General features: G+C 44.1%; 1 long non-coding RNA gene across 1 annotated transcript; it reads right to left on the bottom strand.

The window, feature by feature from the left end:
* Positions 1–770: 770 nt before the first annotated feature.
* Positions 771–24,153, bottom strand: LOC145359836 (uncharacterized). Its single transcript, XR_013889641.1, has 3 exons — positions 23,870–24,153; positions 22,631–22,730; positions 771–2,067 (listed from the first exon to the last, which is right to left on the bottom strand). It is a non-coding gene; the product is annotated as an uncharacterized LOC145359836 (long non-coding RNA).
* Between the last annotated feature and the right edge of the window lie 2,400 nt (positions 24,154–26,553).

Here is a 26,553-nt window from a genome sequence, read left to right on the forward strand (position 1 = left end):
CAAAGAAAAGTTGATGTGAAAAGATCATGCAGTTAAGAGCCGGAATGCAGTGTTTAAATGTAGAACTGCAGCTGCACTGGAAGAGGGAAATATTGCAAGACTATGGGGAGACAGCAGGGGACTAGCACAAACGGGGCAGTTCTTTCAAAGTGTCAGCATATAAATGATGGGCAGAACAGCCTCCATTGATGTTGTTTGATTCTATGTCAAGGGCACAGGATTGTCTTACACTGAGCTGTCAATGCATAATCCAGAGCATCTCTGTTCACCATTGCTTGTATAACCAAATCTAGTTCGCAAGGCAATTATAAACACTGCTTTTGCGCTTCTGCATAAAGCCTATGGGTTTAAAGTTGACAACATTATTTGGCAGTTTCGTAGGTAGCTTGCAGATGTTTATTCTTTGACTGACACAATGTTGAATTGCAGCTGCAAACGTCTCTTTTGTCTTCATGGTACATGGTTATGCATCATCAATATTTGCAATGTTGCTCCAGGAACAGTGTTGTAAATGATTGACAGACCACCACTTCTTTACAACATTTCAGAAAACTGGCTCTGGCATGGAATAGATGAATCACGTTTAGCTCAGCCTTCATTTAATCTTGTATCTTACAAAATGAAGGAGAAAGAAAGATCTCTCCTGCTGTGTCTTATTATTAAATGAAGGGAGAAAGTTTCAGACACCAACTAGATTTTATTGAAATTTTCTAATGTCAGTAAAACAAAGGAGATAGTTCAGGAAATATTGTGGATTGAATGCCCCTGTCTATATCAACAGTGATGAAATGGAAATGGACAAGATCTTTAAGTTTCTAGTCACAACCTGTCCTGGTCCCTCCATGCCAACTATAGTTAAGAAAGCCCATCAACATCTTTACTTTCTCAGGAGGCTAGGGAAATTTGGCATGGCCGTTGCAACTCTCACCAATTTTTCCAGGTGCACCATAGAAAGCATTCTTTCCAGGTGTATCACAGCTTGACATGGTTCCTGCTCTGACCAAGACCACAAGAAACTACAAAGGGTTGTGAATGTAGCCCAGTCCATCATGCAAATTAGCCTCCCACCCATTGAGCCAATTAAAATTCCCATTGCCTCAGAAAAGCAGCCAGCATAATCAAGGACCCCAGGCACCGTAGACATACTCTCTTTCACTTTCTCCCATTGCAAAACAGGTACAAAGGTCTGAGATCATGTACCATCCGATTTGAGAACAGCTTCTTCCCTGCTGCCATCCAACTTTTGAGCTGATATTTGAGCTTATATTAAGCTGATCTTTCTCTACACCATAGCTATGATTTTAACACTATGTTCTGCTCCCTACCCTTTCTTTCTCCCCTATATACTCTACAAACAATATGTTTTGTCTGTATAGCATGCAAGAAACAATATTTTTCACTGTATCCCAATACATGTGACAATAATAAATCAAATCCCTTTGACTATTTTAATAGGTTACTTTGGAAGTTATCATGGGCAATCAGCAGGAATAGTAAAAATAGATTTTTTACACATACATCCTCAGAGGGAAAGACTAACAGGGAAACCCAATCACAGTTGAGATCAAGTCACCACCACTAAATCAAAGTTATCAGCTAGAGTAAGTGAACAGATGGATTACCTTTGAAAGTAATTGAGCTCACTTAAAGCAGTTTAGTAACAACAGAATTTTCAGGGTAATTAATCTAAGACATACAAAGACAAATATTCTGTACATGTTCCCTTCAGGTGCTCGAACAATATAGAACAAGATACTCTCTCACGTAAACCCCGCTCTCCACAAAACAGAGTTTTGTTGATTTTGGCATCCTTTCATTCAAACCTCCTTCAAAACTGATATGACTTATCAAGGCAAATAATTCAAAAAAAAATTCTGCTGAATTTCCAAGTTCTCAAGGCAGACAAAGAAGACCAGTGAAAATCTATCCTCAAAACCTGTGTTGTTCAGTTCTAGTCATATGAAGATCATTGATGATACATCTATGTTCACAGCAGCCACAGAATAATTGCGTTCCACTTAGTCTTCCAGCATCCGCATGAGGGATGATCTGATCAAGGTTTAAAAGCTGAGAAAGAAAAATAGATTGTATTGTTAGCAGTTTGTTGCAATCACAGAGATTAAGAAGGGCCAGGGGTCATCATCTTAAGTTTTAAAAGACCTGGGTGTCAGGAGATAGTTCTTTTCTGCAGAGAATAGCAGACCCTGGCCACAGGTAAATGCCAATGCAATGAATCCCTACACATGAGGGCTGGACCTGTTTCAGGCTGGGGCTCCTATCACCTCTTACAAAGCCAGGTAGGTGGTGCAAGGAATTCAGGACCTGAGTGATATCCTGGACTTCACCATGGGGGTTAGTTTCAGAGATTTTCCCATCTGAATTGGCTTGGATCTTTATCTCTGCCCCGAACATCCATTGTTACTGTTATCACGATTGCTCAGTTGTCTTCATGACCTTCAACCTTAAACAGATTGGGCAAAATATTGTACCTGTCGTGTGGGAAGGCGAGGGCTCGGAAACTGGCCGCAGCCATCCCGATTAAGCCAATGAGTTCATCAAGAGATTTAAATAGTGTATGGGTGGGAGGGCGTGGGGGAGGTGAGGTTGGGGAAGAGGGGCGGGGGAAGGGTTCCTTATTGAAAGGCAGAAAGGCACTCAGAACTGCTACTGTTTTGAATCGAGGGACCAGGCAGGGGGGCGGGGGGTGGGGGGAACCAGTTGAGAGCTGCTGCCTTCTCAGCCTTGCTGCTCAAACCCCTCCTTCCTACTCCTCCTCATTCACCTTTGAGTTCCATCCTGTTTGGCACTTTCTCAGAGTTCTGAAACAACAGCCTTGATACATTAACTCTGTCTCTCTCCCTACAGGTGCTGATGTGGAAATGCCGGTGTTGGACTGAGGTAAAACAGGAAGAAATCTCACAACACCAGCTTAAAGTCCAACTGGACTTTAAGCTGGTGTTGTGAGATTTCTTTCTGTCCTACCGGTGTTGCCAGGCCTGCTGAACATTTCCAACATTCTCAGTCGAGTGAATCGCTCTCTGCATTGCCTCTCAATATCCCATCCATAGCGAACGCCCCAAAATGCACACAATATTTAGAATATCACCGTAAAAATGAGTCACACAGATTTCTTCAACACCCCCTTCCTATTTGAATAAGGCTTAATCAACAGTCTAAAGGAGCCAAAATACTGTCAAAAGCAGCAGATGAGTATGTTTCCATTTTCTTCCTGTCAAACTTTAATTGCTTAATGCCACAACAAGCGATTACAATTCTTTAGGAGTTTATTTATGAGTGTCATGGTTTGGCTTGCATCAACACTGCAAAGAAGTTACTGTGAAAACCCCCTAGTCGCCACACTCTGGCGCCCGTTCAGGTACACTGAGGGAGAATTTAGCATGGTCAATGCACCTAACCAGCATGGCTTTCAGACTGTGGGAGGAAACCCATGCAGACTCAGGGAGAATTTGCAGAGGCTGCCCAGGCAGTGAATTGAACTCAGGTCTCTCACACTATAAGGCAGCTGTGCTAACCACCGTGCCACAGTGCCTGCCCACTAATGGAAAGTAACAATTAGTTAAGTAGGGCAGGTAAGTCTGATGGAGTATTTACCAACTTAAAACATAAGAACATAAGAACATAAGAACATAAGAAATAGGAGCAGGAGTAGGCCATCTAGCCCTTCGAGCCTGCCCCGCCATTCAATAAGATCATGGCTGATCTGTCGTGGCTCAGTTCCACTTTCCCGCCCTCTCCCCATAACCCTTAATCCCTTCTCTTATCAAAAACCCATCAACCCGCTTCTTAAAAATATTTAGCGAGGCAGCCTCCACCACTTCAACGGGCAGAGAATTCCAGAGATTCACCACCCTTTGAGTGAAGAAGTTCCTCCTCAACTCCGTTCTAAACCGCCTCCCCTTTATCTTGAGGCTGTGCCCCCTAGTCCTACTGTCTTTTTTGAGCGGGAAGAGTCTCTCCACCTCTATCCTATCCATCCCATTCATCATCTTATACGTCTCAATGAGATCTCCCCTCATTCTTCTAAACTCTAACGAGTACAAGCCTAGTTTATTCAGCCTCTCCTCATAGCTCAATCCCCTCAACTCCGGTATCAGCCTAGTAAACCTCCTCTGCACTCCCTCCAGGGCCAAAATATCCTTGCGCAGGTGCGGCGCCCAAAACTGCACACAGTACTCCAGCTGCGGCCTCACCAATGCCCTATACAGCTGCAGCAAGACCTCCCTACTTTTATATTCAATCCCCCTCGCTATGAAGGCCAGCATCCCATTCGCCTTCCTGACCACCTGCTGCACCTGCAAGCTGGGTTTTTGCGACTCATGCACAAGGACCCCGAGGTCCCTCTGCACCGTCGCCTGCTGCAGTTTTTCGCCACGTAAGTAATAGTCCTTCCTACCATTCTTCCTACCAAAGTGGACCACCTCACACTTGCCAACATTAAATTCCATTTGCCATTTCCTGGCCCATTCGCCCAGCCTATCTAGATCCTTCTGCAGACTCTCCACACCCTCCGCACAATTTGCCGTTCCCCCAATCTTGGTGTCATCAGCAAATTTCGACACCCTGCACTCGGTTCCCTCCTCCAGATCATCTATATAAATGGTAAATAGCTGAGGCCCCAGCACCGACCCCTGGGGCACTCCACTAGTCACCATCCGCCAATCCGAATAGCACCCATTGACCCCCACTCTCTGCCTCCTACTCCCCCAAGTTATACAAATTTAATATTTTAATCATGTGCAGTGAAAGTCAGAAGGATTTATTAAAGTGAGGGGATTAAAAACTTTATCTTGGTCTCACTAAAGGACCTGGGCGGCACGGTGGCACAGTGGTTAGCACTGCTGCCTCACAGCTCCAGGGCCCTGGGTTTGATTCCCAGCTTGGGTCACTGTCTGTGTGGAGTTTGCACATTCTCCCCATGTCTGCATGGGTTTTCTTCCAGGTGCTCCAGTTTCCTCCCACGGTCCAAAGATGAACAGATTAGGTTGACTGGCCATGCTAAATTGCTGCTGGTATCCCACGCGTAGGTTAGAGGAATTAGCAGGGTAAATATGTGGGATTACGGGGATAGGGCCTGGGTGGGATTGTTATCGGTGTAGGCTTAATGGGCTGAATGTCTTCCTTCTGCACTGTAGGGATTCTATGTACTATATGGCCCAACATAACCAGAACACTCCCAAATGCAAAAAACATTCATTTCGCTCAATCATTACATGGACATTGACTTTTCTTCCAATAATTGATTGAGATATTTTCAGAAAGCAGGGATTAAATGTAATGCAGATACAAAAACAGAAAATGCAAGAAGGTTTCAGCAGGTCTGACAACATCTGTGCAGAGAATAGAGCCAAGGTTTCAAGTCAAATCCTGTCTTGAAACATTGATTCCATTCTCTCTCCACAAATGCTGTCAGACCTGCTGAGATTTTCCTGCATTTTCTGATTTTTGTTTCAGATTCCAGCATCCGCAGCACTTTACCTTTATTTAAATGTATTGCGGATGTCTGATTAGAATGGTAATGCAGGTAGGCAAACAGAGTATGCAGCAGCTAATTGGCACAATTTAAGGTGACCATTTAAATTTGAATTATGCCAGGAAATTCTCCATAAATGGCATGTGGATACAGCTCAAACCTTGTATTTGAAAAGCAGTCTACGTTTTCCTTTGTTCCTGTTAGTCATTCAAGGGGAAGGAATGCACTAGCGTTTCCCATCACAAAATGTTTGCCAGTAAAACATTCATAAAATTAAGCCAATCATCATGCATTGCTTGAAGATATGTAACAAATGTCCTGGACTGTCAAAACTAAACTACTTAGTGCCTGTTATATCGAGAGTAATGGAGTACAAAGCTGTAATTTCATTAAGGGACTTAAATGGCCTCATTCGTATCCATAACGTGTAAAATCCAACATTATTAAGAGCTCTCCTTCTGGCAATCCCTCAACGTGAGGAAGGCGCTTTGCCACGGAGATAAAGAGTTACTACATCAGGGGCTCATATATTCCGGTTTCAGTTTTAATCAATGATTGCTGAGCCGCGATTATGTATTACCATCACGAAAAATTTAAAAGTTCCAAATTCGTAATGGATGGTTCAAGGTTCAGTCGGAGATAATTAAATTGGAAAGAAATATAGATTGACTCTTGAGCACAAGGTTGGGCCAATTTGACTAAATTGGTTCCACTTCCTTTTGTTCAATTTAGTTAACAAATGGGTTATTTTCAGGACCTCATTCAGGACACCTTGTCTCAGTATCGAGTACACAATAACAAGCGTCACATATCTTCAGATGGGAGATTACATACCTGTGCAGACAGAATATTGGAACTGTCTGATCGATCTTGTTTTGAAAGTGACATATCCATAGCTGAGTACTTTGGAGTGATATATGGAATATGTCTTTCCTTTTGTCTGGCAAATATGCAGCTTATATGACGGTTCTGTAACATCTGAAAGACTGAGAATTATAGCTGACACAATGTGACTGCAAATCCAACGGCAACATGGTGACACAATGGTTAGCACTGCTGCCTCACAGTGCCAAGGACCCATGTTCAATTTCTGGCTTGGGTCACTGTCCGTCTGAAGTTTGCATGTTCTCCCCGTGTCTGTGTGGTTTTCTTCCGGGCGCTCAGATTTTCTCCCACAGTCCAAAGATATGCAGGCTAGGTGGATTGGCTGTGCCAAATTGCCCCTTAGTGTCAGGGTGACTAGCTGAGGTAAATGCATGGGGTTAAAGGAATAGGCCTGAGTGGGATTGTTATTGGTGCAGACTCAATGGGCCAAATGGCCTCCTTCTGCACTGTGTGATTCTATGGTTAAAAAGCTCAAAATCTGAAGAGTTACAAAGCTATTTTAGAAAACATACAATTACCCCCTGGGTAGCCAGTATGGATTGACTGCGGGAGAATTGGATGTGATATGAATAGAAATCCTTGTTGGTAATTTTCTCTTTGTGTATTAAAGATTATTTATTCATGTCACAAGTAGGCCTACATTAACACTATGCAAAGTTATTGTGAAAATCCCCTGGTGCTTGTTTGAGTACACTGAGGGAAAATTTAGCACAGCCAACGTACCTAACCAGCACATCTTTCGGACTGTGGGAGGAAACCAGAGTAACTGGAGTAAACCCACGCAGACACGGGGAGAACATGCAGGCTCCATACTGACAGTAACCCAAGCCAGGAATTGAACCTGAATCCCTGACGCTGCGAGGCAGCAGTGCGAACCACCCAGAGTGGTGGCCTCCCTCTCACAATACCATGTTGATAAACATTCTTAACTTCCTTATAGACCTTAATTGTATCATAAACGTCCTTATGTTGATCCTTCTGGGCCCTTTGATTGGGTCAACATTGTACTGAAGTTAGTTCAAACATTGTCTGTTTTCCCATGGTCAGTTTTTCCCATGTGCATAGTCATTTAAAAAGACAATTTTGCATGTCCTTGCCTTTTGTCTCTAATAGGTGGCTGTTGTGCATCTGTCCTCAAGCTAAGCTGTATCAAAGCTCATGAAAGCACAACCAAAGCAGTTCTTTAGAAAAGGCAGTTTTGCAAACCAGAACATAATTTCATGAATTGTAACATGTCCTAATAATTATCAGATTTCCTTTACCACTTTGCAATACAGTGGTTAGCATTGCTGCCTCACAGCACCAGAGGCCAGGTTCAATTCTGGTCTCGGGTGGCTGACTGTGTGGAGTTTGCACTTTCTCCCTGTGTCTGCGCGAGTTTCCTTCAGGTGCTCCAGTTTCCTCCCACAGTCCAAAGATGTGCATGTTAGGTGGATTGGCCATGCTAAATTGCCCCATAGTATCAGGGGGATTAGGTGGGTAAATACATTGGATTGTGGGGGATATGGCTTGTGTAGGATTGTGTAGGATCATAACAACATAAGAACTAAAAGGAGGAGCAGGCCATCAGACCCCTCGAGCCAGCTCAATTATGTAAATAATTATCACCACTCATTTCTAATATCACCCTTGTAACTCTTTTTGCATCTTCTCCAGTGTCTCTGTGCCATTTTTATAATGTTGAAAGAACAACTGTGAACATTACCCTAGCTGTAATCAACATTCCAGAGGTATTTATCATAACTCGCTATATCTCGCTATAAATCCGGTTTGCCATTTCTGACCTTATTAACATGTTTCACTATTTTTAGTGATTTGTGCCTTTTCCCCAAATCCTTTTGCATCTCTATCCCATTTCAATTCTTATTATCAAAGTGATATTATCCTTGTTGTCCATCCCAGTAAAATGTTAACACCTCACATTTATCTACAGAGAATCACAAAATGGTGAAAGCACAGAAGGAAGTCATTGGGCCCCTAGTGTCTGTGGGATCTCCAAAGGAACAAAATACTCAATGGCACTTCCTGGTCTTCTCCCTATAGCCCTTCATATTCTTCCTATTAAGATAACTATCTAATTCTCTCCAAAAAGCCTCAGTTGAAGCTGCCTCTATCACACTCTCAGGCAGTGCATACCAGATCCTAGCTATTCACTGTGTGAAAAAGCTTTTTTAAATCCCTCTAGTGCTGCAGGAGGCCATTTGACCCATCGAGCCTACACCAATAACAATCCCACCCAGGCCCTACTCCCGTAACTCCACATATTTACCCTGCTAATCCCCCTGACAAAAAAGGACAATTTAGCACGGCCAATCAATCTAATGCATACATCTTCGGTGTGTGAGGGGAAGTGGGAGCATCCGGAGGAAACCCATGCAGACAAAGGGAGAACATGCAAACTCTACACAGTCGGTCACCCAACGCCGGAATTGAGCCTGGGTCCCTGAGGCTGTAAGGCAGCAGTGCTAACCATTGTACCACCCTCACATTTCCTTGCTTCTTTTGACAACTTAGTTCTATCCTTCACCTTGTTTTTGATCTTTCCACCAATGGGACAGTTTCCTCCTATCTACCCTCTCCCAACCCCTCATGATTTTAATATCTCCATCAAATTTCTCCAAGGTTCTTTTCTCCAAAGAGCAATTTCTATTGTATTGATGTAACAGAAGTTCCTCATCCCTGGGACAATTGTTCTGAATGTGTTATGCACTCTCTTAAATGTCTTCACATCTTTCCCAACGAACAAAGAACAATACAGCACAGGAACAGGCCCTTCAGCCCACCAAGTCTGTGCCGACACAATGCCTCTCTAATACTTTCTTGCCTCTACATGGTCCACATCCCTCTATTCCCTGTCTATTCATGTATCTATCCAGATGCCTCTTGAACATTGTTATAGACACTACTTCCACCACCTCCTCTAGCAACACGTTCCAGGCATTCAGAACCCTCTGTATGAAAAACTTGCCCTTTACAACTTTTTTTAAGCCTTCCCCCTCTCACTTTCAACCTCTGCCCCCAAGTAATTGACCCTTCAACCCTGGGAAAGAAAAACTCTGACTATCCACTCTATTCAAGCCTGTCATAATCTTGTAAACGCTTATCAGGTACCCCCTCATCATCCGACACTCCAGTGAAAACAATCCAAGTTTGCTCAGTCCATGTCCCCCAAAGCAAGCAGCATCCTGGTAAATCTCTTCTTTCCAATGCATCAAAATCTCACCCTTTCCAATGCATCAACATCCTTCCAGTAGTGTGGTGACTAGAATTGTACGCTATTCTCCAAATGCAGCCTAACCAAATTTTTCTATGGCCGCAAAATGATGTTCCAGTTGGAATTGGAAAATCATGTTGTGGCAGTCGAACGCCCGAACCAATGAAGGCCAGCATACCATACACCTCCTTGACCACCTTGTTCATTTGAGTTGCCGTCTTCAGGGAACTGAGGATCTGCATGCCAAGATCCCTCTGTATGCTAATATTTCTAGACGCTCTTCCATTTATTGTATACTTCCCTTCTGCAGTGGAATTGCATCACCTCACATTTGTCCATGTTAAATTCCATCTGCAATCTTTCAGGCCAGGTCTCCAGCTGATTGATATTCTGCTGTATCCTCTGACAATCCTTCTCACTACTCGCTACTCCCCCAATTTTTGTATCATATGCAAATTTACCAATCAGACCATCTATATTTTCCTCCCAATCATTTATATATATTACAAACAACAGAGGCCCCAGCACTGATCCTTGTGGGGCACTGCTTGTCACAGACCTCCAGTTAGAAAAGTACCCTTCCACTTCTACTCTCTGCTTTCCATGGCATTGAGTTTGGCACAGAGAGCTTTTTCACCCAAAATGTCATAGGAGTCTGGGGCTCAATTCCTGACAGAGTGGTAGAGGTGGGAACCCCCACAACATTTAAGAAGCATTTAGCTGAGAAATGCCATCGCATTCAGGTGTTTGCAGATAGGGTTAGAATAGATAGGTGCTTGATGGCTGAGGTAGAAATGATGGACCAAAGGGCCTTTTTCTGTACTGTAAAACTTTATAAGTCTATGAGAACTGGATATAATACTCTAGTTGTGCTAAACTAGTGTTCCATACAAGTTTGGCATAACTTCTTCCTTTTTACTCCATGCCCCAATAAATTAAGCCTAGTGTTTTTTTAAAGTTTATTTAACAGTGTCACAAGTAGGCTTACACTAACACTGCAATGAAGTTACTGTGAAAATCACCTAGTCGCCACACTCCGGCACCTTTTCGGGTACACTGAAGGAGCATTTAGCATGGCAAATGCACCTAACCAGCATGTCTTTCAGACTGTGGGAGGAAAATTGGAGCACCCAGGGGGGACACACACACACACACACACACACACACACACACACACACACACACACACACACACACACACACACACACACACACAGGAGACGGTGCAAACTCTACACAGACAGAGACCCAAGCTGGGAATAGAAGCCAGGTCCCTGGTGCTGTGAGGCAGCAGAGCTAGCCATTGTGCCACCTTGCTGCCCCAGTTTGATTTATTAACTTTCAACCAGTGCTGCCACTTTAATTGATTTATGTGCTAATATATTGAGGTCCCTCTGCTCCTATATCTCTTTTAAATTGTGCCCTCTATACTCTATCGTTGCTTGACATTACTTTTTCACATCACACAGGCAGTGTGATTCATCTATAATGTTGCTCAACTGCGTGATGGCAGAACATTCTTTTGGGGTGGCAGCTGTTGTGATTCTACACAACTTGTCACTCCGTGACACCACAACTGGTAAACAATACAGGTTCCAATTATTTGTAGATACAGTGCAGGATGATTCAACAGACAGATCTATTTTATGGATTCAGCAACTCTGACGCACAAAGCCAGTACAGCTACAGTTCCTCCACACACACTGCTAGCTGCTGGTCACATGCTGCTCTACATCCTGGTTACTGCTTATTTGTATATCCCTTAAAGTGACGTCATTCCTCTGATTATTCCAGTTAAAAATACACAGCTGAAAATAATTTACACGCAAGATGGATCTTTGCTCAGAGATTAAGATTCTATATAATGTATGGGTGGTTTGCTAATCTTCCCAGATCTCATGATGATCTGTCCCTCCTGAGAACTAGACTTGAACTGAGATGATCTTGACTTGTAAGTGCATTGGTACCCTGAGTATTATTGGAATGTTGATTGTTTTCACGGTGGTTTTACACAGTTTCATTTTCCAAGTTCGCCTTTGCATATGCTTTTGATGCAACTGGAATACTGGGCTTTATATGTCATAGAATCCTAGGATCTCTACAGCACAGAAAGAGGCCATTCAGCCCATCGAGCCAGCACTGACACAATCCCACCCAAGCTCTATCCCAATCAAGAACCTATCTATCTTTGTCTTAAATACCCTCAATGACCTGGCCTCCTCAGCCTTCTGTGGCACTGAATTCCATAGATTCACCACTCTCTGGCTAAAGGAATTCCTCCTCATCTCAGTTCTAAAGAGTAGTCTCCTTATTCTGCTGGAAAGCAGAAGTGCAACATTGTGTAGAATACGGAGTTGAAAAATTGGTCTGTAAACAAACAAGAATTTTGTTTTTACAGATAAAAGCCTAGAGTAGCATTCTTAGTGTGGGAAGCCACTGTTTTATTTTCATTTTTTTATAACATTTTTACAACATTTTCTACAGTATATTTTATTAACATTTTCACACGGGATAAACCCTACTGAAGCTTATTAAGTTACAGTGTTACATGTGCTGCTCTGCTCACTACGTACTCACAGTATATGATTTAGCTAACCTTGGCAGAAGACCACTAACTCATGCACAATGCATGATCAGAGTTCCAGATTAATCCCTGAACCTTTCCAAAGTGCTGAAAACTCATAGGAATCTCAATACTGGAATAACTGGAGGAAGAGATTATCCAGATACAGAACAACTTCAGGTCTGCATAAGAAGGAACAGAAGAATCAAGGTCACTACCATACTCCGCACAGTAGGGACAATTGCAGACAATATTTCTGCAAGACAGATGGCATGGTGACACAGTGGTTAACACTGGTGCATCAAAGCTCCAGGTACCAAAATTCAATTCTGGCCTTGGATCACTATGTAGATTTTGCACATTGTCCCCCTGTCTGTGTGGGTTTCCTCCCACAATCCAAAGATTTGTAGGTTAAATGGATTAACCATGGGAAATGTGTGGGTGTTATGGGGATAGGGTGGGGTAGACCCGTGTGAGATTCTCTGTCAGAAAGCTGGTGCAGATGTGATGGGTCAAATGGCTTCTTCTGCACTGTAGGAATTCTATGATTCTATGAACACAGGGCATCAATGAGTCTTGAAGCTCATATGAGAATGTCCTCCAAGCATTTGATTCATACTTCAGTGTAAAAAACAATTTGATGACTGAGTGAGCAAGGTTTAATAAGAGGAAGCAAAAAGCGGGTGAATTCATGATTATATTTATAAATCATCTGTAAAGACTCATGGAGAATTGTGAATATGAGGTCCTCAAAAATTAGTTAACACGTGATTGTATATTGGTTGGGCTCTGAGTTTCCACTGTATCAGATAATCTACAAACAAGGGAGATTTCACTCACAAAGGCATGACAAATAGCGAAACAGACCGGGCTTAGGAAGCTAAACAAAACAATCATTTGTGGGGAAAATGATAGCCTTTGGAAAGAAATGAATGAAGACATTCAATACGTCAGGCAAAAAATAGAAAGCAAAGTCAAGCAAACAAAGTGAAGTTGGGGAAAACTGCACCAACCTTCATCTTCAGATGTTCTCAGTGTGGTGAGAAAACTGAGCATAAATGGGAAGAACATCCAGCAGGGGGAGTGTGGGAAGATAGGACATTTCAACATAGATCCAGAGTTTCCATCGCTTGCAAGAAGGAATAATAACAAAACCAAATAAAAATCTCAAACTGGAAGAGCCACTGATAAAACAAATAAATTTCCTAGGAGAAGTTAACAGAATAGAAAGTAATTCCTTGTGCATTAAACTAGAGGTTGATGGTCACCCCACAGAATTCATGGTAGATGCAAGAGTTTCAGTATTATCCAAAGAAGTAAAACAACTTAGGAGTATCACATTACAGCCAACTTCTACCCAATTGCAAGGTCCAGAACGAACAACACTGAAAGTAATAGAACAATTCTTGGCAAGATTTAGATACAGGAATAAAGGAATTGCATACTACTGTGGATGGTACAGAATCAGGAGAAACCATTATCGTTGCTGTTTCTCTTCCTGGTCTTAATGGTGCACAAGGGAGACTTTCATTTCAGCTACCTGTCTGCTATGACTGACTAACCCAGTCCCACTCATTGTCCAGGCTCCTATGTGAAGAACAGTAACTAGGACGCATTATCCAAGGACTACTGGGAGTTCTGATATTTTTAGGAAGGGAGTGGAGGGAACTGGCAAAAAGCATCTCATGTTTGATCATTTCTGCTAAAAATGTTTCAAATAAAGATTTCTAGCCATCAGATAATATAATTTATCTTCTTATGAGGGAGTACTATTCTTGCATTGATTTTACACCTCACCCTTTAGCTCCATAATTCCAGTCTCTATGGTTCTGAGGAGGGCAATCGCAGAATGACTTTTCATCAATAGATCATTAATGAAGGAAGTATTATGACGGCCACAAAGGAGATGGGCAAATCGTTGATAGATCTCCCCATGGGTTTCGTAGAGTACAAACTCCTGTATTGAGCCATTGGAGGCTTGCCCAACAGGAAGTGAGTAGGGGGAGGTTAAACTTGTTGCTCTAAGGTGGATCACTGTTGTAGATCCCCAGAGTACAGACTTGCTTGTTGTAAATCACGGGTGTGGCTCTTCCTTTTTTGTGTCACTTGTGGGGCGTGGGCGTCGCTGGCTGGCCTGCACTTATTACCCATTCCTAGTTACCCTTGGAGGCCAGTTGAGAGTCAACCACATTGCAGTGGCTCTGGAGTCACATGTAGGCCAGACCAGGTAAGGATGGCAGATTTCCTTCCCTGAAAGGCATTAGTGAACCAGATGGGCTTTTCCGACAATCGAACAATGGTTTCATGGTCATCAGTAGATTCTTGATTCCAGATTTTTTTTTATTGACTTCAAATTCTACCATTCAGCAAATGGCGGGATTCGAACCCTTTGGTTTCTAATGAAAGATTTTTGGTGACGGGAAACTGGCCTTGGCTGAATTGCTACAGGAAGATAATAAATTCTCCTTCTCCTGCTGAAAATAATTCTTCCACCCTGTCTCATACTGCACCATCTTTGTTTCCCTGTTACTTCGGCCCTGCAAAAATTCCATTCAACATGTCCTCTGTGCAGTCGGAAGAAAAGCATTCATGTTTTAGGGTATTGCTGGAACTCTGCCAGGTTCCAGTGCGATGACCGGGAATAAGATGCAGCAGGCCTGATTTACAGACCCATAAAAGCCACAAGAGAGAATGCCTGCTGGAAGCTGAACCTCACAGCACGTGTACCCATGATGTACAGGGTAGCAGTGAGCTTAAGGCTGATTAAGGCTGAAGGGTGGATGACATTTATAAACTACATTGCTCTTGTGGTTGCTGATGATGTCATATCAGTACCACTCAGTTGAATTGCATCCCTGAACTTGCTGTCAGTGCCTCGTATCTCATGGTGGATGGTGCACTTACAAAGTACTAGATTACTCCGAGACAAAGTTCACCACATCTAAATTACAGCACGCAGACATCCCTAACTGTGTTTACTGTAAGGATGTGAGCAAGTACTCTACATTTTGACCAATAGTCTGGCTGAAAGTATCTGTGAGTCCATGAATTACAGTGGCTGTGTCAACAAACGGCTCACGTTACTGAAACCTAGATGATTGATAGTTAAAAAAAAGTCTCGTTAATTGTCTGCTGGTGTCTCCGAATGCCAGTTCAGTTACAGAGCCATTCAGTGAAGAATCATGTCCAAATTCTAAGAGCAAAGTACTGCATATGCTGGAAATCAGAAACGAAAGGTACAGAAAATACCGGAACTACTCAGCAGCTTGGACACCCACAGTGAGAAGAGAAGGGAACATAACAGGTGGGATTTTCCAGCCGCGCTCACCTCAAAATCTCGCCTGAGGTCAACAGATTTTTGCATGATCCGCCCCCTCCCCCCACCCCACCTTCGCGCGCTATGGGTGGGACTGGCAAATTCCGATGATTGTTTCAAATTAATGACCTTTCATCAGAACTGGAAAATGTTAGAGATGGGTTTTAAACAAGTATGGGGGAGCTGGGGGAGGTGTGGGATGTTAGGGGAGGGGAAGAAGAACAAAGAACAAAGAAAATTACACCACAGGAACAGGCCCTTCGGCCCCCCAAGCCTGTACCGACCATGCTGCCCAACTTAACTAAAGCCCCCTACGCTTCTGGGGACTGTATCCCTCTATTCCCATCTCATTCATGTACTTGTCGAGACGCCTTTTAAAAGTCACTACCGTATCCACTTCCCCTACCAACAAAAGGGAAGTACCATGATAGGGTGAAGGAAAGCCAAGGTTAAATAACAAAAGGGATGAGGACAATGCAAGGCCAAAGGAGATGGTAACTGAACAAATAAATGAGCTAAGGGCTAATCCAGAGGAGGCATAAATGCAAATAGCAGAATCATCACCAACAGCTGCTGTCCGGATTAACAGCAGCAGTGGTGAGGATCTGAAATTGTTGAACTCAGTGTTGAGTCCAGAGGCTGAAAGATGCCTATTCGAAAAATGAAGTGATATACCTCAAGCTCACATTGCACTTCCTTAGAAAAAGTATAGGGGGCCAAGGAACGGTAAACCAAAGTGGGAGTGGGAAAGAGAACTAAAATGGAAGTGAGGAGTCATACCTGCGGACTGTACAGAGATATACTGCAAGATGATCAACAAGTCTTCATTTGGTTTTACCAATATAGAAAACGGTAATAGTGTATTTCCAGACAAATGTGAGGTAATGCATTTTGGAAGGTCTAATACAGATACGAAATATACAGTAAATGTCAGAACCCTTAAGAGTATTGAAGGCAGAGGGATCTGGGTGTACAAATACACAGGTCACTGAAAGCAGCAATGCAGGTGCAGAAGGTAGTCAAGAAGGCTTACAGCATGCTGGAGCTTTGAGTTTAAAAATTGGCAAGTCATGCTGCAGCTTTATAGAACCTTAGTTAGGCTGCACTTGGAATATAGTGTTCAATTCTGGTCACCACACTACCAGGAGGATGCGAAAGCTTTGGAGAGGATGCAGAAAAGATTTACCAGGATTTGCCTGGCAATGGAGGGCATTAGCTTTGAGGAGGGGTTGGAGAAACTTGGTTTGTTCTCACTGAAATGATGGAGATTGAGGGAAACGGGAATGGCTCTTTCAGAATGTTGCAAGTGGAAGTAAGTGGAAAACATTTTCCAATTCTGATGGAAGGTCATTAACCCGAAACGTTCACTGGAATTTTCCCATCCCCACTTGTCACAGGAATCGAAGCAAGGAGGGATGGGTTGGGGGGTGGATCATGCAGAGATCTATTGACCTCGGGCAGGATTTTCCAGATTTGAGATGAGCGGGGTCGGAAAATCCCACCCATTAGGTGGTAACATTGCACTGGAAGTGATGGAAATGATGGCGGATGGTCTGTTGAATGTGGAGGCAGGTATAAGATGAAAAACAGATGGAAACTCTTTTGAAGTTCTGGGAAGATGGAGAATTGGCCAGAGCGTAAGAGTGGGCTAGATTGGAATGGATATTTCTTCCCATGGTGTTTGGGTATCAGTATTGCCTGGACAGAGTGCATAAGGGAATGTTGGGTAGGCTCAGTTACAGATGTGCCATAGTTCCTCACCTGAACCTCCCCTTTGTGCTCCATCCCAATGATCCAGTATATCACAATACTGGGAGAGAAAAACCCACCCTAATAATTCCAGGGAAAATAGGTGGAATCTCCCATTCTGAAATGTAAGCTTGGCGGCAGGTGAAGAGTGGGAGTGATTCCTACCAAGGGGCAGGGTGGCTGACTGCCTGTGATCAGATCAGCTCATTAACTATGTACCCATGTGGAGCATAGCCAATCCCATGGCCGGAATAGACTGTGAGAAGTCATTATTCCCACTGTTACATAATGGGCTTGATGGTGCAGGTGACACAGTTAAAGGGTACCTAGACAGCCATTCATTCAATGCATGACAGGGCCTTTGTTTAAATGTCTGTAAGTCCCCCACAGAAGAAAGTGTGTAATCCCATGGATCAGCAAGGCCTCCCTGGAAACTCTCCTCCAGGGAATGCTGTTTCCCCCAGGGTGGCCTTCCTGCTGACCACGGCAGCCCGGAAAATGGCTGCAGCAGACCCATCAGGTCCAGTGCAGAGACACTCAAGTAATGCAGGAAGAGGGCCTATATTCCTCCAGAGTAACTGTACTATCTATTCACATAAACTGAAACTCCTAAAGGCTGTCCAAGTGTCCAAGTGCACAGGGATGTCACACAGGAGTTTAGATTGCAATACTCACCAGAAGATGGGTTATGGAATCCCTACAGTGCAGAAGAAGGCCATTCGGCCCATTGTGTCTGCACCAACAACAGTCCTACTTAGACCCCATCCCTGCAACTCCACACATTTACCCTGTTAATCTCTCTAACCTACGCATCCCGTAGGGGCAACTTAGCGTGGCCAATGCACCTAACCCGCACATCTTTGGACTGTGGGAGGAAACTGGTGCACCCAGAAGAAACCCACGCAGACACAGGGAGAACGTACAAACTCCACACAAACAGTGACTCAAGCCGATAATTGAACCTGGGTCCCTGGCACTGTGAGGCAGCAGTGCTAAACACTGTGCCATCTTGCTGCCCACTTGCACTGGATGTGTGCCAGGTACTTAAAGCTCTCAATCTCATATTTGTTACAGGGCAAACAACGTTTAGTTATTGATTGGGGAAAGTTCACCAGCTGCCAACGGCACCTAGGCCTCTGAGCTGCTCATTCAACCTCTGGGATCGCAATCAATTCTTCTCCATTTCTGCAGGAAAGGATCAGCCATAACAAGAGTGAGCACTCCCAGACTGGAGCTGGAACTCTGGACAACAGAGTCCACAGCCCTTCTGAGGAGATGTCTGCAGGGATAGTTCGGGAGGAGGAGCAGGACCGCATGTGTTGCTGAAGCAGAAAGCCAGTGAGGATGCCACCTGTCTACAGTTGGCAGCTGCACCCACTGAGTGAAAGACATATTGAATTAAAGGGTCTGCTTATTCAATCACCAATCATCAATTTTCCAGACCCTCTGCGGCGGGGCTGGCGAGTCATTGAAATCTCACTTTGGCGGGATTGGAATATCCCACCAGAATGAAGGGCTGCAAAATACTGGTACAGATTGTTCTGCTCTTCATTCCAGGTAACAGCAAGAAACAACTCCCCTAACCCCCTCCTCACCACCGGCAAGCAGACCAACCACAACCCCGGCACCAACACCCATTTGAGGAGGATGCCTCACAATCCCGAGGATGTGCCACCATGCTGCTCACCTTTACCCTACACCAGCCCGGATACACGCACCCTCCTGCGTTCATGTTCGAGAATAGGCTGGGGATCACTGACATGTGCTCACAGCTGATGGCGACAGTGGCACTCAGGGGACTTCACAAAGACGAGTTCCCCTGTTGAGCCCCATTCCGGTGACGTGCCTCAGGCCCAGTCCTCAGAGACCTGTTGCAGAGATGAGGCAGGGGGAGATCAGGCAGAGAAGCTTGAGGGCATTTACAGACTGAAAGCAGGGTTGGAGGAATGAATTGAATTGATATATTATTGTCACACGTAATGGGATATAGAGAAAAGCTTTGTTTCTTGAGGGCTTTTAAGCACAAAATATAGAGTACATAGGGGAGGAGGAAAGGAGAGGGTGCAGAATATGGTGTTGCAGCTACAGATAGGGTGAAGAGAAAGATCAGTATGTATGTGAGGGAACCATTCAAAAGTCTGACAGCAGCTGGGAAGAAGCTGTTCTTGAGTCGGTTGGTTCGTGACCTCAGACTTTCCTATCTTTTTCCTGATGGAAGAAGGAGGGAGAGAGAATGTCTGAGGTGTGTATGGTCCTTGATTATGCTGGCTGTTTTTCTGAGGCAGCAGGAAGTGTAGATGGGTAGGTGATTTGTGGAATGGACTGGGCTATATTCATGTTCTATGGTGCATCTATAAATGTTGCAGTACCTTCACATGCTGTCAGTTGCTATGTCTGACATGTGAATGCTTGGCTCCCACCGTGGAAAGGATAGATGTTGCCTTGGAGTCTCAAGTACAACAGAATGCACAGTGGCTGCCGGATATGCATGGAACCTGCACTCCGTTGCTCCAGCCATGTGCGCAGTACAGAGGTGGCTAAGCAACAGGAAGATGTGACTCCAGCCACCACTCCAGCCACTTCATGTCCTGGGTCTCACCATGGGACTGCGCTGCACCATGGCAAATGAGAACTGAGTGAATTCCTTATCAATGAAGGTCCGACACCTTCTGCTTTCCCTTGTCACCCACCAAGTTCCCCCATCTTCCTTCACTAACACCACATTATCCTTCATCCACTGTATATCTTGCACCACCTCCCATTAGCCTTGACTCTATAATACTTGATGTCTTTATCTCTGCTTGCTCCTCTTCAAGCCCCTAACTATTCACATGCAGATGTCCATTCTACCCTGATCCCTCCATCCGAGAGGCCGCTGTTAACCCGACTTTCCAAAATTAGTCTCATAAACCTTACCATACCAGATTATGAATGCCATTCCTGCCTTGCTGCCTGCAATTACCACTCCCCACATACGCCTCCCCCCCCGCCCACACCCAATTAGCCATCATCATTGTACCCTTCAAAGAACAAAGAAAATTACAGCACAGGAACAGGCCCTTCGGCTCTCCGAGACCACATCTACCATGCTGCCCATCCGAATTAAAACCCCGTATCCTCCCAGGGACCATATCCCTCCATTCCCATCCTCATGTATTTTTCCAGATGCCCCTTAAAAGTCATTATCGTACCTGCATTCATTTAATTAAAAATTGCTTCACTGAAATTATTGGACAATTCAAATTCTTTTAATGCCTGAATAACTTTAAATTATCAGGAGTGAACAATGTAGAACAAAATGAACCTCATGCTTTATCTATCAGGATCGATTGTTGTTATTAATCGACCGATATTCATTTGAAATAGATTAGTACATCTGTTAACGTCTAAAAGATTGTCATGTCCACTGATATCTTCAGCAGTTTCGATTAGGTATCACTGGATCTTTTCTGGAGTCACTGGAGAAGAGTTTGCTCCTGTTAATGTTACAGCAGGGCTGATCACCACAGCAGGCAGGACAAGACAAGACACAACATTATAACTCACATCCAAGCGCCAGAAGGTGGTCCATTGCAAAGGAGAGTTGGATCTAGACATCTTTGGCCAAGTAACTGAACTGTCACTCATAAACAGAAGCTAACATTGATGAGGCTTTTTTTTAAAAACTTACAGCCATTAAGAGGACATAAAATCTTAACAAGGAAAGGGGGGAGTTCTTTGAGCACCAGCGACTTGACAGGCAGCAGTGATAGCTTTTGATCAGCAATTGGAAATGGAAAAAGAAAGATGGAAAGAGAAAGGAAGGGTGGGAGAGTAAGAGGGACTAGGAAATGAAATTGGACATGGGTAGGGACACAAAATAGACAGTATCGTATTGGCTGCCTGGCATATACTTTCTCTGATGTTCTAAGTACAATAGAACACAATATCAAATTGAACCAACTCTTCAGAGGCCAGTAACCCTTCACCAGATTCTCTTTATTTACTAACTTTACTCCACTCCTAAGAATGCTTCAGGTACAGAGTCAGAATCCAGAGTGTAAGTAGCCCTGACACTCCTCAATATGGAAACAGGTGAGATTCCCTGATTGGGCAATCATTACCTCAATCAGGGAGCTCATACTCCAAGAGGCCAACCTCGTGGGCTTTGATGAGGTCGTTATACAAGTGTTTCCTCTAATGGAGCATAAATGCCATTAAGTTTTGTTCCCTCACCTATGACCAATTTTGTTCCCTCCCTCTTGCCTCCTCACATCTTAGCCCCATTATTTATTTTATTTATAATTATTGTTACAAGTGGGCTTGTATTAACACTACAATGAAGTTATATGAAAATTCTCTGGTTGCCACACTCCGGTGTCTGTTTGGGTACACCGATGGCGAATTTAGCATGGCCAATTCACCTAATCAGCATGTCTTTCGAACTGTGGGAGGAAACCGAAGCACTCAGAGGAAAGCCACGCAGACACGGGGAGAATGCACAAACCTCACACAGACAGTGACCCAAGCCAGGAATAGAACCCAGATCCCTGGAGCTGTGAGGCAGCAGTGCTAACCACTGTGCCACTGCCTTGTCTCCTCTCTCCTTCTGACTACATTGTAGAAGTGTCATGTTAAGTCGATTATTCTGCAGCTGCAACAAGCACATATTTTCCATTTAATTGCAATTCCCTATGGTGATTTAACTGTACCTAATTGTAGCCAGTTATTGCCCTGTCCTGCTCTGCTTCTGTGGGCAGAGCAATGTTATTGTGTTGTTTTACTGAGTTCTAGAAATGTCTTCCCTCACATTCCCCTGTGTTCAGTGTTCTACAGACCAGAGAAAATGCTCTGTAGAGCACAGATGCCCAATCATATTGGAAGGGTGATTGACTAGTCTAGAAGGTGAGCAGTGGAGCTTTGTAAATCTTTCATTGCTTTCAACTTTGAAGCAGAAAATGCCACCATGATGGTTGGTTGTGCGTCTGCACTGAAGACTTAATTCACAATCTGAGGCTATGCCGTGCACAGACTGACATTTCAACAAAATAGGGATTAATTGCTATTATCACAATCTCCAGCTTGTCCGGAAAGTGCACCGTATCATTAAATGTCACCAGTATTATTTTGCAGCAGGAACTGGTGGGAATGGCATATAATGAACCTTACTCCTAAACCAATCTTTGTGAAATTGGTGATGAGTCAGCCAGTCAAATATGTGACATCTCGACGGGCTGCCTACTGCTTTTGTGTTTTGCTTTCACCTGATTCCCGGTGTGGCCATAATGTGTCCCAGCCGGCGTCTTTCTCTCCTGCTGTTTCGAAACTTTCCTAATGGGCTGATCTCAAGGCCATGCCACACATGTCAAATTGGGAGGCAGGAAGACAAGCGATTGGAGAGATAAGTTAGACGACCGATGCAAATAGCGTTACCTTCCACGCCTCACGATTCAGACTCCTGTCAAAGTAAAGTAGCCATTCCAGAAAGAAACTGCTCATCTTTCACATGTTCATTTCTTGACAGAAAAGGTTCCTATCGTGAGAGGGAAAATTAGATTAATCAAGAGTTCACGAATCTCATTCCCAAACATTTTGACATAAAAAAAAGACTGTTATTTAATCCATGGCCTGACATGTTCCTGAGCTCTGGAGTTTTAAAGTTAAAAAATGTTTTAAAATTAAAGTTTATTTATTAGTCACAAGTAAGCTTACATTAACATAGCAATGAAATTACTGTGAAAATCCTTCAGTCGCCACATTCTAGCGCCTGTGCAGGTACACTGAGGGAGAATTTACCATGGCCAGCACACCCAAACAGCACATCTTGGGACTGTGGAAGGAAAGTGGAGCACCCAGGGGAAACCCACGCAGACACGGGGAGAATGTGCAGACTCCGCCACCGACAGTGACCCAAGCTGGGAATCAAACCTAAATCCCTGGCGCTGAGGCAGCAGTGCTAAATACTGTGCCACCTGGCCACCTCTTATCTCACAATATTCAGGCAAATAGAAATATTTTGGACAGATTTGGGTTGATAGAACAGGCGTGGACAGGAGGGGGCCCTGAATAAATGTAAATTGTGTCCTCCAACCCCCTACATGTGCACCAGTTGTGATTTTTACTGCAGCAGGTAACATGTCACAGAGAGCAAGGAAGGACATTTAATTACCATATTTAAATCAGCCCTGCCCCTCCCATACCCCTACCACTGTGCAATTGACCTTGTAATTTCTTTGACTTCACCATCCAATGTATTGCACTTACTCACTAATCCAAGTTCCACCTCTCTCAACAATGCATCATCAAAACATCTGTTAGCACAACAAGGGCCATCGCGCTTATTTACACGCAACTGCTTCAGTTTATTTTGAACACGATGACTACAATGAGTCAATAATTCCTCGGGGGAAGAAAAAGCACGTTAATTTGAAGAACTAAGACCTGAGGTAGAAACACTGCCACCTAGCAGCAACGTGTACAGGCTCAGCTCACTGTTATCCTTGCACTTTCCAAAGCCTTTTAAGTTAAGAGTGTATTAAAAAAATGATTTAAAAATAATTTCCACCGAGGAGAGAATTTTGAGGACGGTCAGTAAATAATATTTGCACAGTATTAGAGTTTGATTTGTGTAATAATGTTGTTTTATCTGAGAACCAATAGACCCCAACTTACTGCACAAACTGTTCTCTGTGGCCTTCATTAGTGCCATCTATCACAGTCACAGGATTAATATATGCCAGTGGGCAGGAGGAGAGGCAATTTATCTCTGCCAGTATTGGACCAAGCTCGCACTGGATCTTCTATCTGTCTGGGATTTTCAGTGGTATTCATGCCAAGTTAAAAAAGAAAGGAGGGGGAAAAAATTAGAATTGTCGAATGCATTTATCACTGTCAGCCAGGATTCGGTCCACTTCCTGCGTTTTTGTCTCCTCGTTTTCAACGCAGCGAGAGCATCAAGTGACTCCTGTCCTCTCAGAAAAGATTCATTTGCGTTCGGCAGCCGAGCATTTGTAACGAACGCAAAGCCTCTCAGGCAGACGTATTCGCGCATGTCCTTATAAATGAGGTGCAATTTACCAACGATACATTTTGTCTGCTGACACAGATGATGATCCGTCGGAATGTGCGCCAGGAGACAAACAGCAGCTTGCCTTTCTGTCCGATGTACTGAAAGCGTGTGGTCTGACTGCCCTCTTGTGGCTCCTTCCTCTTTCGAATCGGGATGTCTGCATTAAGCAGGTCTGGACTGAACTGACTGATGTTTCACTTCCATAGAATCAAGAATCCCTACACCGCAGAAGGAGGCCTTTTGGCCCATCAAGTCTGCACTGACAACAATTCCACCCAGACCCTATCCCTGTGACCCCACACATTTATGCTGCTAATCCCCCTGACACTAAGGGGCAACTTAATATGGCCAATCAACCTAATCCACACATCTTTGGAGTGTGGGAGGAAATCGGACCAGCTGGACTACGGGGAGAATGTGCAAGCTCCACACAGACAGTCACCTGAGGCTGGGATTCAGCCCGGATCCCTGGCATTGTGAGGCAGCAGTGCTAACCATCGTGCCACCCCAAATCACAAGAGGAACAAGTTCGGTTTTCTACAAGCATTTTCTTTCTTGCTTGGAATTTCCTTTGCATTCTACCCTCTCTTTCCAGCTTCACTGCAGCCTGGGTCTAAAACCCAGGGTGACAGTGAAAGAAAAAGGGCAGCATGGACAAGTTGGGCCAAAGGGCCTGTTTCCATGCTGTAAACCTCTATGACTCTATAAGTGTACTAAATTCCGTGGTGAAGTTGGCATCAAGGTGACATTTGACTAAACGTGGCAGTAAGGAATCTGGTAAAATTGAAGTCATTGTGAATCGGGAGTGAACTATCCACTGGCTTGAGCTCTACCCAGCGTCAATGAAAATACTTGTGTATCTTGGAAGTTATTAGGTTGAAGTCCCAAGGCATTGCTACATGAACTCCTCAGGGCAGCATCTCGGACCCAGCCATCTTCAACTCCTTCATCAGTTGCCTTCCCCCTATCATGAAGTCAGAAGTGGCTATGTTCATTACACATCATTCGATTCCAATCAGAATTTTCTCAGGTGCTGCAGCAAGTAACATCCGTGACACACAAGGGTAGAGAATCTCCAACAAGGGAGATTCTGACCACTCCCCCTTGACATTCAATGACACTACCCTCGCTCAACCCACACCATCAACTTCCTGTAGTTGCCATTGACCAGAAACTTAACTGGGTCAACCATATAAATACTGTGGCTACAAGAACAGGTCAGAGGCTGGGGATCCTGCGTAGAGTAACCCACATCCTGACTCCCCAAAACCCATCCATCACTTTTTCTTTTTTATTCATTCGTAGGACGTGGTTGGCAGGTCAACATTTATTGCCCATCCCTAGTTGCCCTTGAGAATGTGATGGTGATATAACTGAGTGGCTTGTTAGCCCATTTCACAGGGCAGTTGAGAGCCAACCTCATTGTTGTAGCATTTACAGCACAGAGAAGGCCATTCAGCCCATTCAGCCCATTCTGTCCACGCCACTCAACAAAGATCTGATGACACTAATCCCACTTTCCAGCACTTGGCCCAAAGCCCCAGAAGTTGCTGCAGTTCAAGTGGATATCTAAATACTTCTTAAATGTTACAAGGGTTTCTGACTCAACTTTCTCATTGAAATCTTGCTGCCGTTCACACCAGCGAGATCTTGTGGATCTGCTCATCTCCACCGTGAGTTTTCTGGTGGCAAGGGTCGCGTTCAATGGGAAACATTGTTAACAATGGTGGGAGCATACGATCCCGCCCTGCCACCAGTGAGTAGCTCACCACCTCCACAAAACACACCACAGAGGGGGAGAAAAATCCCTCCTTCTGTCTCTGGCATTAATTTTTTGAACTCGCTCCCCCCACCGAGATTGTGGATTTTCAGCTGAATTTTGCTCCCAACATTTGACGTTAGTCACTTGTTTCTGTTTTACTTGAAATTTTATTTGCTTTTTCATCCAAGGTACATCATCTATTTCTTCCCTTTGAAAGAAAGTGCCTAGTTTGTAACTGAACACATTCTCTATTTGATTAACCTCAGCTTTTCTTCATTCTGTGAAATGCTTTAATTCATAGAATTCCTACAGTTCAGAAGAAGGCCATTCAGCCCATTGAGTGTGCACTGACCACAGTCCCACCCACATACTTATTCCCATAGCCCCACACATTTACCCAACTAATCCCCCTGACACTAGGGTCAATTTAATGTGTCCAATCAACCTAACCCACACATCTTTCGGACTATAGGAAGAAACCGGAGCACCTGGAGGAAAACCACGCAGACACAGGGAGAATGTGCA

The sequence above is a fragment of the Carcharhinus amblyrhynchos genome, chromosome 29 (assembly GCF_965287045.1).
Source record: "Carcharhinus amblyrhynchos chromosome 29, sCarAmb.v2.hapA, whole genome shotgun sequence".
Lineage (NCBI taxonomy): Eukaryota > Metazoa > Chordata > Chondrichthyes > Carcharhiniformes > Carcharhinidae > Carcharhinus > Carcharhinus amblyrhynchos.